The sequence below is a fragment of the Scyliorhinus canicula genome, chromosome 1 (assembly GCF_902713615.1).
Source record: "Scyliorhinus canicula chromosome 1, sScyCan1.1, whole genome shotgun sequence".
NCBI classification, from domain to species: Eukaryota; Metazoa; Chordata; class Chondrichthyes; order Carcharhiniformes; family Scyliorhinidae; genus Scyliorhinus; species Scyliorhinus canicula.
Genome location: NC_052146.1, coordinates 252,272,734 through 252,292,612, shown reverse-complemented (window position 1 = coordinate 252,292,612; position 19,879 = coordinate 252,272,734).

Sequence of the window (19,879 nt, the reverse complement as noted above, 5' to 3'; positions counted from 1 at the left end):
AGAGGTTGAGCTTGGTTAACAAGTTAGCTGATGCACCTGTGTCCAATTTAAAATTGATGGGGCATTCATTTCCTTTGAGTACTGTGTTTCATTAAGCATCTGAAGTAATGGAATTAATTGATTTGGCTGGCGAAGTTACTTCAGTGGGGTTTTCATATTTTTCAATGATCCCTACAAAGAATGTATTTTCCAGGGAGTAACTTTCTGAATCTGTCGAAAAATCTTGTTCTAACTCTTCTTCTTTTAATTGTACACTTCGAACATAAATTTGCCCTGAAATCGGTTTGGAAGATTTAAATGTGAGTGTAGATCTGCACTGTGCAGCATAATGATTGAATCTGCCACATTGTGAGTATTGTTTTCTTCTGGCAGGGCATTTTTTCTGAAAGTGGGAGGTTCCACACTTTGAACATGCCATTGCGTTGACGTCATGACACACGACACTTCTTCGTGCATGCGCAGATCAGTTTTCGGCCGTCTTGCATTTCTGACCAAAGTGCGCATGTGCAGGGCTAGAATGCATGTGCGCAAGATGGCTGCTGTCCAAAACATGCATCTTCTTCATCTGCAATACTGCCTTTACACACTCTGCCTTGTGGGGAATTTTCGTACCCTTTACACAGAGAAAATATTCTTGGTACTGATTGTGTGATTGTTGATGCGCGATTTCTAAAGTCAATTCTTTTTGCCTTAGTAATCTTTCCCTAAATGTTCATCAGTAATGCCAAACATTATTTGGTCATGTGTCATTAAATCATGAAGTGCAGAAATGGCCTGCGATCTATTACAAAGCTGTTAAAGGATTCATCTTTTCCTTGCAATCTCTTCTTAAATATGTGGCGCTCAAATGTTTCATTGGTTTGAATCTTACAATGGCTATCAAATTTTTCAAGGATTACATCAAACTTTGTTTTGTCTTGATCCGCAGTGTATTGAAATGAATTGTAAATCTCTATCGTGTGTGGACCACACATAATTAGTAATAGAGCTATTTTACGAGCATCTGTGGCATTATTTAAGTCAGAAGCTTCTAAGTAAAGCTGAAATTGGTATTTAAACAAGCGCGAGTTTACATTTAAATTACCGGTGATCCTGAGGTGTCAAGGAACTTGTGTTCTGTTTATTCGGAAGGTGATTCTTCTGTTGCCAAATAGCTGCATAATTTTTTCTTATTTTCTAAACTTACTATTCTATTCTAGGTAGTTTACTGTAGTCAACCCTGGTACCATGTTGCATTACTGGGTCTAGTAATATGTGTCATTACTAGTTGCTGTTGATGCAGATGGTCTGATGGTGTGATCCTAAAGAAACCACGAGACTTCAACTTAAGCAAACTAATTTATTAAAGTAGCGATTGAATGTATCTGAGTTCAACACTCTACAGAACTATCTCGAGAAATCAAGTAATTAAATATGATTGAATTAACTGATTCACAACTATAAATATTAACTACACTGAGAGCTATCTAAATACACAACTGCTTACTAAACACTCCTGGGTTGAAAGAGACCAAGATCCTCTGGGAGCTGATACTTATAGGTGGATCTAGTGGTGCCCTCTAGTGGTAGAGTTACAGCTAGTTGTTATAATTAACTCTTTAGTTATATACATATATACATATCATTACATACATGAGCTTTAGCTGTATGGGGGAGGTATCGCAGACGGTGATATGGGAGGCCCTGAAGGCGGTAGTGAGGGGGAGGTGATATCGTTTAAGGCCAAGGTGGATAAAGAGGAGAGTGAAGAGTGTCAAAGGCTTATAGAGGAGATGTTGGAGATGGATAGCAGGTTCACGGGGATGCAAATCCAGCACTTTTGTACTGAAGGAGGGAGCTTCAGGCTAGCTTTGATCCATTGTCCACTTGTCCATGGGGAAGGCAATGTGCCAACTGAGGTGGGCACGTATGAGGAGAAGGTGGCCGGGAGGGAAATTGTCCAGGTGCGGGATAGGACGGGGAAATTGGTGGTGGCCCCAGACCAGATTAATAAGGTGTTTGAGGAGTTATATGAAAATTTGAATAGGTCTGAGCCACCAAGGGAGGATCAGAAGATGCGAGAGTTCCTAGACGGATTGGAGTATCCAAAGCTGGAGGAGGAAGATAAGGCCACGCTGGAGAGATCTCTGGGGGAACAGGAGGAAAAGGAGGCAATTGGGAGGATGCAATCGGGGAAAGGAAGGACCTCCCGAATTTATTATTTTATTACTGGGCGGCGAATGCCGAAAAGGTGAGCAGTTGGGTTGGAAGGAGGTAGTCCTGGTGGGTTAGAATGATGGAGGGTCTGTGTAGGGGGTCGGGAGCGCTGGCAATGGCGCCGCTCCCGATGGCCCCGGGCAAGTACTTTGGGAGTCCGGTGGTGGGAACAACGGTGAAGATTTGGAGGCAGTTTAGGCAGCACATTAAACTGGGGGCGGAATCAAGGGAGATGCCGATTAGGGGGAATCACAGGTTTGAGCTGTGGAGGCTGGGTGGGAGATTTCGGAGATGGGAGGAGAGCGGGATCAGGATATTAAAAGACCTGTTCCTGGGGGGACGTTTTGCGAGGTTGGAAGAGTTGGGGGAGAAATATGGACTGGGGCAAGCGGAAGGGTATAGGTACCTGCTGCTCCGACACTTTGCTAGGAAGGAGGTTTAGAGCTTTTAATAGTGCCAGCTCCCTCATTGTTGGAAGAGGTATTGACGACAGGGGAAATGGGGAAGTTGGTGGTGTCGACGATTTAGGGGAGGATTTTGGGGGAGGACGGAGTTTTAATGGAGGGGATCAAAGCCAAGTGGGAGGAAGAGTTGGAGGAGGTTATGGAAGATGGTTTGTGGTGTGAGGTGCTCCGGAGGGTGAACGCCTCAACCTCATGCACGAGGTTGGGACTGAGACAGCTCAAGGTGGTCTATAGGGCGCAACTCATGACGGCGAGGATGAGCCGACTCTTTGAGGGAGTGGAGGACGTATGTGAACGTTGTGGGAGGGGCCCCACAAACCATGTACATATGTTTTGGTCCTGTCCGAAGCTGGAGGTGTATGGGAGGGAGGTTTTCAGTGTCATCTCAGGAGGTAATGCACGTGAACGTGGAACCAGGGCCCGTAGAAGCCATTTTCAGGGTGTTGGACCGGCCCGAGTTGCCGGCGGATGCGGGGTCAGATGTTTAAGCCTTCGCCTCGCTGATTTCCCGGAGGAAGTTCCTGTTGGGGTGGAGATCAGCTTTTCCACCCTGTGCCTCGGCTTGGCGGGGGGACCTACTTGAATTTCTGACTCTCAAGAGAGCAAAATTTGAGCTGAGGGGGATGAAGGAGGGGTTCTACAATTCATGGTGGACTGTTTATTATGCACTTTCAAAAATTGGTTGCCATTGAACATTAGGGGGTGGAGGTGGGGGGGGGAGGTGTTTGGGTTATTGCTGTTTTTGACTACACTGTTTACTGATTGACTTAATTTTAAAAATAAATTTAGGGGATCCAATTATTATTTTCTTCCCAATTAAGGGACAATTTAGCATGGTCAATCCTCCTATCCTGCACATTTTTTGGTTGTCAGACACGGGGAGAATGTGCAAACTCCACACGGCAGTGACCCAGGGCCAGAATTGACCCTGGGACCTCGGCGCCGTGAAGCGGCAGTGCTAACCACTGCGCCACAGTGCCGCCCAACTATTCATTTTATAACCTGGAACATGCGGGTGGATGTTTTGCTCTGTATATTGAGGGATGCTGTTATTGTTTGGGGGATTATTATTGCATTTGTTTTTTGTTTGTTTTATGTTTTGTTATTTATTTGATTAAAATGTTGAAAACGAGGAGAATAAAAAGAACCCTTGACAAAAAAAGGTGTTCCCTAAGTCTCCAACTTAAAATGTGTGCTGAAAAAAATGGTTCTTATTTCTCAGCACTCTCATCACCATTGTGAAGTTTTTGAGAGGAAACAGTAAGATACTCAGTAAGAAGCATTCAGAATCAGGGTTGCAGTGTTAAAACATGGACCCTTTATTTCCTTGAGACTCCCTCTGCTGGTACATGTGCATATCATAACCTTAAGTAGACAATGTGCACAATAGCACTTTCACTGTGCACTGACATCCAATTTTCTGCCTTCCTCCCTATACAGTTTCGACAAGCTGCCAACATATTGTGGTTGTAGCTCGCTTATTTATGTTAATTAAGGATTAGGACAAATTTTTTTTTAAAAATCTTTTTATTGGCATTTTCAATATTATGCACATTGACATTCGTGTTTATTTATTGTACTGTGTAAAGGAAAAAGGCTTTTATCTTACTTTACTTTATTTACAGATTGCTGCCGTTTAGTTTGGTGTGTCCTCCCCCTCCCATTGCAACCCCCCCTTTCCTTAACCCCTCCCCATCTCCGCCCTCCCACCCCCCCTTGCTATCCTCCTTGGTCGATACGGGTGTTCCTTTTTTTGGTGAATAGCAGGTCCATTTGTAGCTTTTTCCTCTCCGCTGGCAGCTCTACGGTCGGGGCCTCCGATATTTTCTGTATACCTCCAAGGTGGAGTCGATCAGCTGTTGCCTGGCCTCCCTCTCTTCCCTATTTCTGCGTGCCTTGTAGGCTATTATTTCCCCTTGGATCACAGCCTTCAGTGCATCCCAGAACGTGGAAGGTGAGATTTCCCCGTTCCGGTTGTTCGTCACGTAGTAGCCCATGGCCTACGATGTGTTTTGGCAGAAGGCATTGTCGGCCGGTAGGTCCATGTCCAGCCTCCATGTGGGGCGCTGAGCACGGTCCATCTCCAACTCACATCCACGTAGTGCGAAGTGTGGTCGGAGATGACGATCGCACAGTACTCCGGTCCTGTAATTCCTGGAAGCACCGATTTCCCCACTGCAAAGAAGTTGATACGGTATATACCTTGTGGACTGGTGAAAAAAAACGAGAATTATTTTTCTCCCAGGTGCAGGAACCTTCACGGGTCTACCGCCCCTATCTGCTCCATAAATGCTCCCAGTTCCTTAGCCATGCCTGTCTTTTTCCCCGTTCTGGGATTTGATCAGTCGGTAGTCGGGTCTGTAAGCAGTTAAAGTCAGTCGGTGCATGTCAATGTTGGGGATTTCTGCCATGGTCTTTTTTATTGTCGTCTCAGTTGGGAACGTACACATTTACCAGTACTACCGGCGCCCCTTCCAGGACATCGCTGACCATGACGTACCATCCCCCTGGGTCTGTAACCGTCCTAGTCTCAGTAGATTTTGTCCTCTTGCTGATCAGTATGGCTACTCCCCCAGCCCTCGTCCCATAGCATGAATATTACATCTGTCCCTTCAAGCCTTCCTTACCAGTAATCTGTCCTTCTCCCTTAGGTGTGTCTCCTGCATGTAGACTATGTCCGCCTTCAGGCTTCTCAGGTGGGCTGTTCCTCTCGACCAGGTTGCCCAGCATGTGGGTGATGTAGGCCTTCCCTCCACCCACTCTGGCCGACCCACATTTTGGACGTTCTGTCACCTGGATCCGTTTTCTTGGTCCTCTACCTTTCCCCTCAGGTTTCCTTGGGCCGCCACCAACCTCTTCACTTCTGTCTCCAGAGCCACGATCCTATCACGCTGGTCGGTTGCTGCCCTTTCCAGGTCCAGGATCGTGTTTTCCTGCCCTCCACCTTCTTTCCCAGACCTTCTATCATGCGCTGCAGGGCGGCCATCACTTCCATCATCACCTCTTCACCACCTCCCCCTCCTCCCCCACATGCCCACGCGCGCATGCACGCGCACAGACACACTCACGTAAATGTATCAGAAATAAGGGGAGTTAGAGTCCAATAAAAAAAGATAAAAGAATATTTGGCTAAGATTTGAAACAGAGGAGCCAATTTAGGCTAGCTGGTTTCTCGGGTGCGGTCAAATGTAGAAGATATTGCAATTATTAAGAAATCTTAGTTTGCTTGTAGGTTTCTGATAGACCTGGCTTCTAGATATGGGTGACACATCTATTCCAAAAGAGAGGGAGGGAAAGAGTGCAGCCTTCAGCCTGTTTCATCTGCTGAAGAATGTCTTGACACTGCCTTTGTCGCTTTCAATCTCTGTCTAGTAGCTATGTAGCCTTGCTTTGAAATACTTGTGTATCCAAGAAGTTTTAGATGTGTCTGTCTGTGGCAGCCATTGTTTCAATACCCAATACTTTTCATTTTTAATATTTCTTCCTTAGACAGCTATGAGTTTCAATGGGTGTCTGGATTACAGGAAATGTCTCTCTCTTCACACTCACCAGAGGGTGATTTATTTGTTCCTGCCTTTCACCTTTGAATGTGGACTTTCAACTTGAAGCAGTTTTCTCTCTCCTAGTTCAAACTGACAAATTTCCAATCAGTTGAAAGTTGAGAAATCATGTTTTAAACAATAAATTGCACAGCCTCATGACAAATTAGAGCAAGCCAACCATTTTGCCTCCATTTTCAGGCAATTATTACTTTAGGTCACACAAACTCAAGTTCTGATTTGGGATAAAATCATCACTTTTATTTTACAATGCAGCTAAGGAAGGCTGGAGGAGTTCATCGCTGTTGACCAACATGCCTAAACAAGTGAAATTCAGCTCCTTTCTCCATTTATTTTTGGATAACATTTTAATTCCTTTCAGTTCTCAGAGCATCCAGGAAAGCTGTGAATTGTGCTTGTGTTACTACTCTCAATATATCACTTGTTCCTCCTGTAACTTCACAGAGAAATCAGCAGAGTCATTGGGCCATTGTCACTTGACCTTCAACAAGAAATTACCAAAATATTCAGACATTCATAAGCGTCATTAAATTAAATGCTACATCTAGGCTGCCTGCCAGTTGTAAGGCTTTGGAAGCCAAAATGTCTTGCATCTGTCACAGGATTGATTGACCCATTTTAAACCTATCATGTGCATATATCATCACATGCAAAATTATGTGAGAAAATTAGAGCAACATTATTTGAAAAACGTAAGGATCAAATAAGTTATCGCTTTTGAATAATTATTTCTGGGAATATCTAAAGAACAATTTTGTAATGTCATATCTATCACGCATTCCAAGATTTTGTTTTGTTTGCAAGAGAATGAAGATTGTGAATCTTTTGGTCACTTGCGTGTCTTACTTTATGACTATTAAATAATGGAGATGCAGATAGGTTTTGAATTTGTGAACAGGACTAAATGTAGGCTTGAGTGTTTAGTTGCTGGCACTAATCTAGTTAACAGTGCAATACATTGAATAAAGGAATGAAAAGAAATATGATGTTGAATCTGTGGGCAAGTGATGAAGAGATGCACTCAATACTCTGTTTAAATCTGAAAAATGGATGTGCTGCTGTATGGGGTAGGCACAAAGAGGATTGTTCTGTTTCACACTTCAGGGCAACCACCCCAGATGAAGACCAGCCTCAATGTTACATATACCTTCTGTAGTAAATGGGAGTAGGTATTGAAAAACAATGCTGCATTGGGGCAGCACGGTAGCACAATGGTTAGCACAGTTGTTTCACAACTCCAAGGTCCCAGGTTCGATTCCCAGCTTGTGTCACTGTCTGTGCTGAGTCTGCACATTCTCCCCGTGTCTGCGTGGGTTTCCTCCAGGTACTCCGGTTTCCTCCAAGTCTAAAGATTATCAGGTTAGGTGGATTGGCCACATTAAATTGCCCTTAGTGTCCAAAAGGTTAGGTTGGGTTACAGGGATAGGGTGGAGGTTTGGGGTGCTCTTTCCAAGGGTCGGTGCAGACTCGATGAGCCGACTGACCTCCTTCTGCACTGTAAATTCTATGTCTATGTCTAAAACACATCCCATTTTAGGGAATCTGTCAAGGTAAAGTCCTGTGTTCTGGGTAACCTGTCAACATTTATCATGTTCACTACTCACCATGTCAAGGATTCCCAAACATTACAGCTCCTTGATTGCCTCTTATGGAGAATGTTTTTAGGCATGGCATATCTTCAGGACAACCAAAGGCCTACATCAGCCAACAGAACCTCATGATGACCCTCTGGGGTAGAATACAGGAAGTGGATGAGGGATGGTTTCTTGGGTGAGTATGGGGGGGATGGGATTTGCAATTGCTGTGGATATGAAATATCCTGAACAAGCTAGGCCCGTTGCCTGTCTCACACATCAACAACAGATTTATTAATTTGCACATTTAAGGAGATCATCAAATGTCTTTGGCATCAACAAAAAAAAGGAATGAATATAGTATTGGAAGCAATTGAAGAGTGGTCACTGAAAATCCCATTGCGATAAGGTTGGAAAACAGGCACAATGCATTCCAATTTTTACGCTGTATGTAAAATGGCTTGTTGCACATGACATAAATATTGCAATAAAGTAAGGTGCACTGCTGGGTACTGAAAGTAATGATGCTAAAGGGAAGGGCTTTGTGACTCTCTTCCCAAGGCAGGAAGAGAGTGTATCGGTAGGAGAAGACTTGGGAGTGAATAACCAGTAGCCAGAGGAAAAGAGGAGCTGAGTTACAGAATAACAAAATTGTCGAGGCAGATAAAGTCATTTCATACTTCCCCTGCATACCCTCACAAAACCCCTACTGGAAAAAACTTCCCATCTCTTGGGCCTTCAGAGCCTGAGGTGATTCTCAGGCCATGGAAGTGGCAGGACCAGAGGGATCAGTTTCTCGCAGCCACTTCCTTGCAGTGGCATGGAAGACAAGAGTCATGGCACATCTAAAGTCCTCGGTGGTGTCGCCCTTCAATGTGGCATTCAGGTAAGGTGTTATCCTCTAGAGAGATAGTGAAGTCTTTGCAGACTGCTCAGTGATTCAGGTGGTTCTGCACACATATTTAGCATACAAGTCCGTATTCATGTTCAGGACCAGTAGGCTAATATTTAAACCAATGCTGCATTCCTTACAGGCAGTCATTAGGGTTGCTGAAAACATCTGGGAATGAGTTTTCTGAGCATACTTCCTGAGCTGCAGCATTGCTATATCTGTCACTGTTTCACCCGTTCCATGCCTGAGCAACGGGTGCAGCGTTGTGGAGCTAAAAATTCCATTTAATTGAAGAGACCAGGTTATGTCAGGAATAGAATTATGGGCGAAATTCTCCCAAAACGGGAGAAATCGTCAAACTGCCGTAAAACCCGGGCGGGTTTTACGGCATCGCGCCCCTTCCCGACGGGGGACCGATTCTGGTCCCCCGTCGGGGCTAGCAGCCCGACGTCGGAGGCTCCGACAAGTCGGGCTTAACGAAAATCGTTAAGCCCGCTTGTCGGATTTAGCGCCGGCTGACGCGTCATATGACGTCAGCCGCGCATGCGCAGGTGGGAAGACTCCACCCGCGCATGCGCGGGTGACGTCATCGCGTTTTTGCGCGAAACCCGCGCATGCGCGGTCCGGGTTGCCCCTCAGCCGTCCCGCGTATTGATACTGCGGGGCGGCGGAAGGACAAATAGTGCGCGGGCATCGGGCCCGCTGCCCGCGATCGGTGGGCACCGATCGCGGGCCCATGGCACCCTTGGCACGGCCGTGGTACTGCCGTGCCAATCGGTGCCATGGTTATTTTTTTCCAGGTAGTCACGACGTTTTTACGAACGGCAGGACCAGGTGTGTTTGCCGTTCGTAAAAAGGTCGTAAAGGGCTGGGACTTCGGCCCTTCTAACAGCTGTGAATCGCTGCCGGCCGTAAAAAAACGGCGGCAGCGATTCGTGTCGGGATTTCGGCGGGGGGGGTGGGAGAATAGCGGGAGGGCGTCAAAAAAGTCGGGAAGGCCCTCCCGCTATTCTCCCACCCGTCGTGGGGGGCGGAGAATTTCGCCCTATGTTTAAAGTCTGAAACAAAATCACTCTAAAATAGCTGCCCTTTCTTTATATACTTCCTAAAGATTTAACTTCAAGGAACCCTGATATGAAAGAGCTTTACAGAAACACACCGAACATATTGGAGAGGGAGAGACAGAAGCTCGCTTGATTAATTCTCATGATTATCACTACAAGTCACTTTCACTTATTAAGTCTTGTTTAATATCATAATGAAGGTTTCACGAACAGATTTGATAATTCCAGTGAAAGTGAACTAATGCCCTTTAACCATGGGGTTATATATATTTAATTAAGGCTAAATTTGTTCCCAGTAATTCTATCCAAATGTGCCCTCCTCAGAGCTCATCTCCCTGCTCCATAACACGATACCAATAAAGCTTTTTACGTACCACTGCTGGGGCTTTATGTAAACTCCCACTGTGAGGTTAGAAGCAAGCTTTCATTTGTGCATCATGTATATAATTTATATTTTGCCTTTTTAGAAACTCCCAATATTTTTTGCTTTAAATATAGAGTACCCATTTATTATTTTTTTTTCCAATTAAGGGGCAATTTAGCATGGCCAATCCACCTAACCTACACATCTTTTGGGTTGTGGGGGGGTGAAGCCCACACAGACACGGGGAGAACGTGCAAACTCCACACGGACAGTGACCCAGGGCCGTGATTCGAACCCGGGTCATCAGCGTCGTAATTCCAGTGCTAACCACTGCGCCACCATGTTGCCCAACTCCCAATATTTTAACATCACTTGGATGCTGAGGGAAGCAAGTAGAGTATTTTCATTTTTATTGCTCTTTATCACGTTTCCACAATTGCTGGGAGGAATTTTGTGTGCAAAGTTCCTGCTGTTTTCCATCCAAAACATATTATTGATTTCCTGCTCTCACTGTGCGGAGACTTTGGTCCCACATCTAAGTTCTTTGAGTTTGTTTTTAATTACCCTGAATATGTCAATGTGGGGATCGATGCTTATTCAGGGGCCCATTTTAGGAATTTGTCTCCATTGACTACCCTGTTTATGAATTTGCTTCGGCTGTCAAGCAAAAATAGTCTAAGTTCAGTGATGGCCTTGGAAGTGGAAGTGATTCCCACTGGGTGGCATGACCAGGAGATCCCAACCTGCAATTGCAGAAAGTAGGTTGTGGTGGGGTGGAGAGTAGGGGGTGTGGGGGGCTGTGGAAGGGGGTGTGCTGGCATTTGGTGAGTTTGGAGTAAGACACTTGAGTGAGGAAGCATTGCGAGGAATCTTGAGATCTTGGAGAGCCTTGGTGGGAGGCATGTCCTGAGGTTTGTAAGGACGGATGAGCCAACAGTGGATGGAGTGTCTTGTGATTTGGGGCAGAGTCCTAGTGTTTTGAATGGGGTAGTCTGATGCCTGATAGTTGGGGGTGGATGAGGTGGATGAGGTATGGGTGAGAGAGAAAATGTGGCAGTCCTGAGGAGAATTAAGATTTTGGATGACCAGGGAGGGAAGATGGACTTCCTGGGATTTCACAATAGTGGGGAAGATGGTCCCAAGATTTGGCAATGAGGAAGTGGGATCGGAGACAAGAACAGGGTACAAGTGGTTAAAGGATCTGTCCGTACTGCGCTGTGAGACTGGATTTTGTGTAGCGGAATGGGCACTTAAAGAACTGAAAGGGCTGGAGAAGAGAAACAGTTTTGGCAGCGGGTACACAGAAGCATAAAAAGCAACACTGATAACACCAGAGCTAACCATGGCACAGCTGCACCATCAAGATAAAATAGTTGTGGCTCCAATGGTGACGGTAAAAGTGACCACGGCTGCATATTGAGTTGCAAAGACCCACACCAGGAATAAGTGTCACAGAGGAAACATTTTTGTCACTTAATCAATTTTTAAAAAATGTATTTTATTCCAAACGCAATCAATACAGTCAACAAACAAATATCACCAAGTTTCAAACAGTTTGTCATTTTCCCCAACATCTCCCGCCAAAAGCACCCCCCACATACCCCCCACCCCCACTCCCCTACTCCACACCACTCCCCCCATCCACTGGCAACAAACAGATCGTCAAATAGTGACGGGGGAGACTTCATCTTACTGAACCCCTCTTCCGACCCTCTGACACGAACTTAATCTTCTCCAGTCGTGGAAATTCAGCCATATCCCCCAATCATGTCGATTTGCCACCAGACAATCAGAGTGGCGAAGGCCATAACATCAGCCCCCTTCCTCTCTAGGAGCTCCAGCAGCTCTGAAATATGAAAAATCACCACCAAAGGGCATGGCATCACCCTCGCCCCACAATCTCTGACAGGGAATTGAAAATTGATGCCCACTTCTGCATTCAGGACAACCTTCACCCTCAGCACCTCAGAAATAACATCAGCGAGCCCCCGTCAGAATCCCTCCAGCTTTGGACAGGCCCAAAACATGTGGACATTGGGCTGGATTCTCACCGGCGGGATGCTCCGTTTTGCCGGCAGCCCGGGGGTTTCCCGACGGCGTGGCTGCCCCACAATGGGAAACCCCGTTGACCAGTCGGCGTAACGGAGTATCTTGCTGGCTGGGTGCAACAGAAATGTGGCACGGCAGGGTGGAGAATCCAGCCCATGGTTGGCGGCCCTCCCCATGCACTGCCTATACCTATTCTGCACCCACTCAAAAAACCTGCTCATTCTGGCCACCGTCATAAGCACCCGGTGGACTACTTTGAATTGAATAAGGCTAAGTCTAGCACACAAAGAGGATGCATTCACATTCTTCAAAGCCTCCTCCCACAGCCCAGCTTCTAACTCCCTCCCCAGCTCTTCCTCCCACTTCTGCTTAACTTCTATTGGGGCGCACTCCCAGTCCATTAATTCCTTATAGATCTCCGACCTTTACTCTTCCCCATGTTTAACGTATACCCAGAGAACCGGCTAAATTCCTCCAAAATGTCCATGATCCCCTTCCAATGGGTCCGATATGTAAAGTAATAAATCGTCCGCATATAGCGAGACCCTGTATGTCCCCGGCACTGTCCCCTACCAACCTCTTGACGCTCTAAGTGCCATTGCAAATGGTTCTATCGTAAAGGCAAAGAGCAATGGGGAGAATGGCCATCGCTACCTTGTCACACGATGCAACCTAAAATACCCCAAACTCACCCGGTGCACCCTTACACTCACTGCTGGCACCCAATACAACAACCAGACCCAATCCATAAACCCCTGGCTGAACCCGAACCGCCCCAGTACCACAAATAGTCTCATTCTACCTGATCAAAGCCTTCGCCTCATCCATAGCGAGCATCACCTCCGCATTCTGTTCCTCCAAAGGCATCATTATAATGTTTAACAAACGCCGAATGTTAGCCGAATGATGCTTCCCCTTTACAAATCCCGTCTGGTCTTCGCCTATCACCCTTGGCACAGTCCTCAATAGTCCAGGCCAAGATCTTTGCCAGCAACTTTGCGTCCACATTCAGCAGTGATATTGGAGATAGGACACATACAGCTCCGGGTCCTTATCCTTCTCCAAAATCAAGGATATCAAGGCCTGCGATAACGTGAGGGGAGCGCCCCCTTCTCCCTCACCTCGTTAAATGTCCTTATCAGCAGGGGCCCCAGTGCCAAGTGCCTCCCATTGCGTGGCGGCTGAAAGCTCACACGTATCATTCAGCACAACATACCTCCGAGTAGAGGCCCTCATCCGCTCACACACTTGTTCATCTGCTAACAACCCCAGATCTAACCTTCACTGCGGGCGTTGGCCCCCCCCCCCCCCCCCCCCCCCCCATCGGTCCACTTGCAAGTCCACTCAATACAGCACATGGTCTGTGTCAATTATCCGAGCCAACCACCCCTGCCAACAAAGTCCTATCCATCACAAAATAGTCGATCCAGTAGTACACCGTACATACATGGGCGAAGTACGAAAATACGTTCACCCTCAGTCTCCCAAACCTCCACGGGTCCACTCCCTCCATGCGCTCCATAAATGCTTTTAGCTCCCTCGACACCGCCGATACCCTCCCGACCGTGGACTCGAGTGGTCCAATTTTGGCTCGATATTCGTATTAAACCCCCCCCCCCCCACACATTATCAGCCGGTGCGAGTCCAGACCGGAATCTGCCTAACACCCGCCTCATGAATTTGATGGCATCACAGTTTGGGGCAAAGACATTCACCAAGACCACTGGCATCCCCTCCAATTCCGTGCTCACCATCACGAACATCCCCTCCGAATCTGCTACTATATTCCGCACCTCAAACACTACCCGCTTATTTATCAGAACCGCCACCCTCGCGTCTTTATGTCTAATGCTGAGTGGAACATCTGGACCAACCACCCTTTCATTAGCCTAGTCTGATCCCCAACCTTCAGGTGCGTTTCTTGTAAAAAAGCCACACCCACCTTTAAACTCCTCAAATGCACGAACATGCATGATCATTTGACTGGCCCATTCAGTCTTTTCACATTCCATGTGATCAGCCTGGTTGCCGCACCCCAATCAGCCATAGCCCCTTGGGCCAGCCCAAGGCCCGCGTCACACGACCCTCCAGCCCCACCCTCGGATGCCCACCGTCACCGTCCTCCTCCTTATCATGCTTCAGCAGCCTCACCCCTGTCAGCAGTCCCCCCCCACCTCCCTAAGCAAGACAACAATCCCACCCCCTTCTAACACTCTAATCACCTGCTCACCCCTGACTGCGCCCCTGTGCACTAGCCCTCCCAGCTAGCCTGGCAGACCCCTCTGCACTCAACCCGCATGACCCTCCAGCATCCCACCAAAGAACCCCACAAGAAAGACAAAGTGAAAAGAGGTTCTTGTCTGACCACCCCCCAAAAAAAAGAGCAATAACAAAAACAAGCAAAAAAGAAACAAGGAGGGCAGCATCCCCTCACACCCCTTCCAAAGTTCAATGACCTCCTTCTCCAGCCAGTTCATTGTCTCTCACAAACTCCATTGCCTCCTCCAGTGCTCCAAAGTAATACTGGCGGCAGTTGTGGGCCGGGTACAGCATCCCAAATTTCACTCCCTTCTTAAAGAGGGCAGACTTGACTTGGTTGAACCCGCTCTCCTCTTGGCCAGTTCCATATCCATGTCCTGATATACCTGGAGCTCATTACCCTCCCAGGATTATCTCCTCGTCTGCCTAGCCCACCTCAAGATCTTCTCCTTATCAAGGAATCTGTGTAACCTCACCAGCATCGCCCCCGGCGGTTCATTCTCCTGCGGCTTCCTCATCAGTGCCCTATGCCCCCGATCAACCTCGAGGGGCCGGTCGAAGGCCCCTTTCCCCAACAGCTTCTCCAGCATTTTGGCTACATAAGAGCCTGCATCCGTTCCCTCAATGGACTCTGGCAACCCCACAATTCTCAGATTTTGCCTCCGGGGGCGGTTCTCCACATCCTCCACTTTCTCCTTGTGCCGTTTCTGGGTCTCCCGCATCATCCCAATCCTGGCCACCAGAGCGATATGCTGCTCTTCGTGCTCCCCTACCACTCCTCCACCTTCTGAATCGCCTGGCTCTGAGTCTCCAGCCTCAGCTCTACACGGTCGATCCCCACTTTCAGCGGGTTTACCACCTTCCCCAGGTCCTCCTGAGCTTCCCGGCTCTGCTGACTGAACTTTTCATTCAGAAAGTTGACCGGCTGCTCTGTTGACCATTGAGCTGGTCGGGCCGACCCCTTGCTCTCCGCCATCTTTCTCTGTGTCGCACGAAGAGTTTCTTGCTCTTGCAGCTCCTTTCTTCGAAAACCACTTCTGGTCCACGAATTCATTCACCGGTGAAGTATAGTCTACCTCCACCACCCCTGCACCTTTTCCATTCAAATCCTCCACCCGGGGGCTGTCAAATGTGTGACCACTCACACCATGGCTGCCACTGGAAGTCGCCTTCTCCATTTTCAACAACCACCCATGGATATCCACAATCCTTCCTTGCCCCAGCTCATCCTGAGTTAGCAATTTATCCAGTAGCATATACTTTGGCAGCTGAGGAAACGAGGGGAACTCCTTCCGTACGAAATCCCACACCTGCATGTACCTGAACTTCCTGGAGTTCATTAGGACCCATTTGCATCCATTAGCATCCTCCCGCTGGAGTGCGGGCGAGAACCCCGATCCCGCCGGGCATCGCGGCAGGTTCGGTGCTTGGCGCATACCTCAATTTCTGCCAGACGCCCGATTCTCCGCCTGATCACGAACCGCGTTGCTGGCCTCATGGGGCAGAGAATCCAGGCCATATGCTTAATGTGCATAAATGATGGTTTCCGATTTTAAATTTTGCAACATTATTAGGAGCCACCGAAAGAAGGAAACTGGTTTATCATCCTTGTTCCTCTCAGGCTCCAATTGATTATCCTGATTTCCACTTATTTTACACGGGTAAATTATCAGACAATACGGGCGCCTGCTCCTGTTGGCCATGTTGTCTTAGAAACCAACCTTTAGTAAAGGTGCCTTAGTAAACACCTTTTAATAGTTGTAGACTGGCAAGGCGTGTAAAAATAAAAGCTGTAATTTATAATCATAAATGGAATAAAATAAGTTATTGATCTACTATTACTTTTGACCATGTATTAACTCCGTTGGCAGTGTATCATGTTCTTCATGATCACCTTTGATTATGTGCGTCCCTTGAACTCTCTATTACATTAGTATTGCATTCCAGACAATTGGCTTTCTGCATTTGCAGATGCTTTACAACAGTAGTCCAACTGCTGTTAGTCCCTTGTAATATCTAAGGGCACGGATGCTACTGCTCATTTGAGTCTAAATTTATTACATTGGCCTGGAATTGACAAGCAGATTCTAAAGGACACCTCGAAAGGACAAACCTGCCATCATTGTTCAATGATAGCCGGTCAAATGGATTGGATCAATCAAGAAAATTACAACAGTAGAATTCACCTTTTTACTTACCACTGGGGTGAGCTATGTGACCGAGGCGGACCGGATACACTGGCCATTGTCAGATTAATGAAAAAAAGAGCTTGGGATGAGCGGGAGGATTGAAAGAGTTAAAGTCTTGGAAACTGATCTTTGAATTAAAATTTTCATACAACAGTTCTCTTCCCCTCTTAAATATGTAAATCCTCAATTTATCTGTGATTACTCAGTAAAAGGCTGATGTGTGAGTGTGGCAGATTATAATAATATTTCATCCCCACCTCTGATCCTCTTTACGTCTTCTGCAAGCTTATTTTTTTTTCCCATACCAGATATGAATAAAAGCTGCGCATGAGTTGCAAGAATGTATTATTTTAAAAGACTTGGGCTCTGAAATTGATTTCCTTGATGAGAAAAGGAAAGGTTTTCTTGTGACCTGCGGGTTCACCTTGTAATCCTGCCACTGTATGAAGCACTCCCTTCAGGGCAAAGATGAAAATATTCTTGGTCTCAAAGCTGAAAAGGATTTAATTTTCATATTCATTACAATGGGTCTGCACAGCTGATGAGGGTTGGGTTTAGTGGAGTACATCTCCTGTGATTAGAATGTGTTCTGCCGCTGTTTTGGGGTCAGTCACTTAGTTAGACTGTATTTCTTGAAATTGATCTGACCACATCTTGTCTATTAACTAATTCTGTACTGACCTTATCTTTTGAGAATTTAGTATTACAAATGGTCTCCCACTTTTTGCAGCCAGAATCTTTTCCTAGCTAGGAAAGCAGGTGACTGAGCAAATTCTGTCCCATTTATCATAAATTTGATGGAAACTGTAAATGCGGTTCTTTGTTTGATCTGATTATTTGCTCAGAGGCCATGCTGGTGTTTAGCCCGATCCCAGAATTGAGACCTGGACTTCCTTGCTGATATTACATTTCAGTAGACACCTTACTGTCAAGAGATGGAAAGGGTACTAATTGTACCAGGGAATTATAAATTCTCCGGAAAGATTTCTAAGCGTTGTAGTCAGCGGGAATTGCCGTGAGCTTCCCGGCGCTCAGCCCAGTGAGGCCGGCAACGCTTTTCAATGTTAATTGGCCTACTTAACGAGGCCACACGGGCTTCCCGCTGCAAATGAAGGCTTGTCAGCTGATTTGCCGGCACCGCACTGGCCAGACGCACGCTAACAAGGTCGAGCAGCACTTAAGCAGCACTTGTTCAGCCAACCCCAGCCAGCTCGCAACAATGGCACCAAGGGGAACAGCCCCAAAATTCAGGGACACTAACCTAGGGAGACTCCTAGACGCAATGGAGGCCAGGAGGGATGTCCTGTTTCCCATGAGGGTCTCAGAAGGTTAGCCATAGGGCAGCCAGTGCTGCCTGGGACAAGGTGACAGCGGCTGTGAGCACCGGGAGTGCGACCAAGAGAACTGGCATCCAGTGCCATAAAAAGGACAATGACCTACACCAGGCAGCAGGAGTGAGTAGAACCAATGTCCTCCACCCCCTCCCCCCGAGACTTGTCCGCCCCTACGTGGGCATCCACCCCCAACTCTCTATGCGACCCCAAAGCCTCCCTCCCCCCCCCCCTCCCCCTTCATCACCCTCAATCCTCCCTTCACACACCCCCTCCCACCACTGTGAACCACGCATGTGGCTAATGATGCCCTCTCTGTCTCTTCAGGAAAAGCTCTCCCACAATCGCCGGGAGAGGGCCCAGACTGGTGGTGGTGTGCCAGGCCTAAAAACCCTCACCACCTTCAAGGAGCATGCCCTGGGGATGACTCGATACAGGGTAAGGGGGTTGGGAGGATGGAGGGGGGGGGGGGGGGGTGGCACCATCGGGAGAGTGGGGAATTGTATTACAACATCCCCCACCCCCTTGTGCACAACCTTTAAGATACCCCTGTCACATTCTTCTACAATGCGGGCTGACCTCCGAACATTTGCCCCATCTCTCCAGGCATCTCCACCTCCCCGTGGCACCCACCCACCCTCTTGCCATGGAAATGGCCCCAGAGCTGTGTCCCATCCTCTGGGTGTTCAGATATTGGCTGCTGCATGTGTGGCGTTACCTCCCACAGTGTTCAGGCACAGTGTCCTGGCATCACAGTCTGATTGGGATGCTAGGCAATGACTCCCACATGCTGCATGGCCCACCCACCATAGGAATCCACTTGTGGGGCGAAATTCTCCGACCCCACGCAGGGTCGGAGAATAGGCGGGAAGCGGCGTTATTTCCGCTCCCGCAGGTTTTTCAATTCTCCCGCCGGTCATAAACCGGCGTTGTGCAAATCCCGCCGGCAGCCTGTGAAAACAGCTGGCGCCGGCGGGATTTCATTTTTTAAAAAACTTACCTCAATTCTCCGGCCCGGATGGGCCGAAGTCCCGCCGCTGGGAGGCCTTCTCCCGCCGCCGAGGTTTAAACCACCTTGGTGGCGGCGGGCTCAGCGGCGCGAGCAGGCCCCCGGGGTCCTGGGGGGGCGGGGGGCGATCGGACCCGGGGGGGTGCCTCCACGGAGGCCTGGCCCGCGATTGGGGCCCCCCGCTCACTCTGCGGGGCAGTGCCGTGGGGGCACTCTTTCTCCTTCCGCTCCGCCACGGCCTCCGCCATGGCGGACGCGGAGGAGAACCCCGCATCGCGCATGCGCCGGCAGTGACGTCAGCGGCCAGCTAATGATGCCCTCTCTGTCTCTTCAGGAAAAGCTCTCCCACAATCGCCGGGAGAGGGCCCAGACTGGTGGTGGTGTGCCAGGCCTAAAAACCCTCACCACCTTCAAGGAGCATGCCCTGGGGATGACTGGATACAGGGTAAGGGGGTTGGGAGGATGGGGGGGGTGGCACCATCGGGAGAGTGGGGAATTGTATTACAACATCCCCCACCCCCTTGTGCACAACCTTTAAGATACCCCTGTCACTTTCTTCTACAATGCGGGCTGACCTCCGAACATTTGCCCCATCTCTCCAGGCATCTCCACCTCCCCGTGGCACCCACCCACCCTCTTGCCATGGAAATGGCCCCAGAGCCTGAGTGGTTGGCGCCACTCCCCTACGCCGGCACCCTCCGTCACGCCGGGTAGGGGAGAATCCAGCCCGTGTTGTGTGATGTGCACACTTAACCATGATTGCCAATTCCCCATTAGCAATAGCCTTCAGCCGCAAGGCCAGAAGCCTTGGCAGTCAGTGGGGGTTATGGGTGGTTCTTGGGGCAGACGGGCAGGGACAAGAGTTGTACCCGGAAGGCATACGCACGATCCAGGGGTTGGCATGGTAGTGCTGCGGGCGGTTACCCCC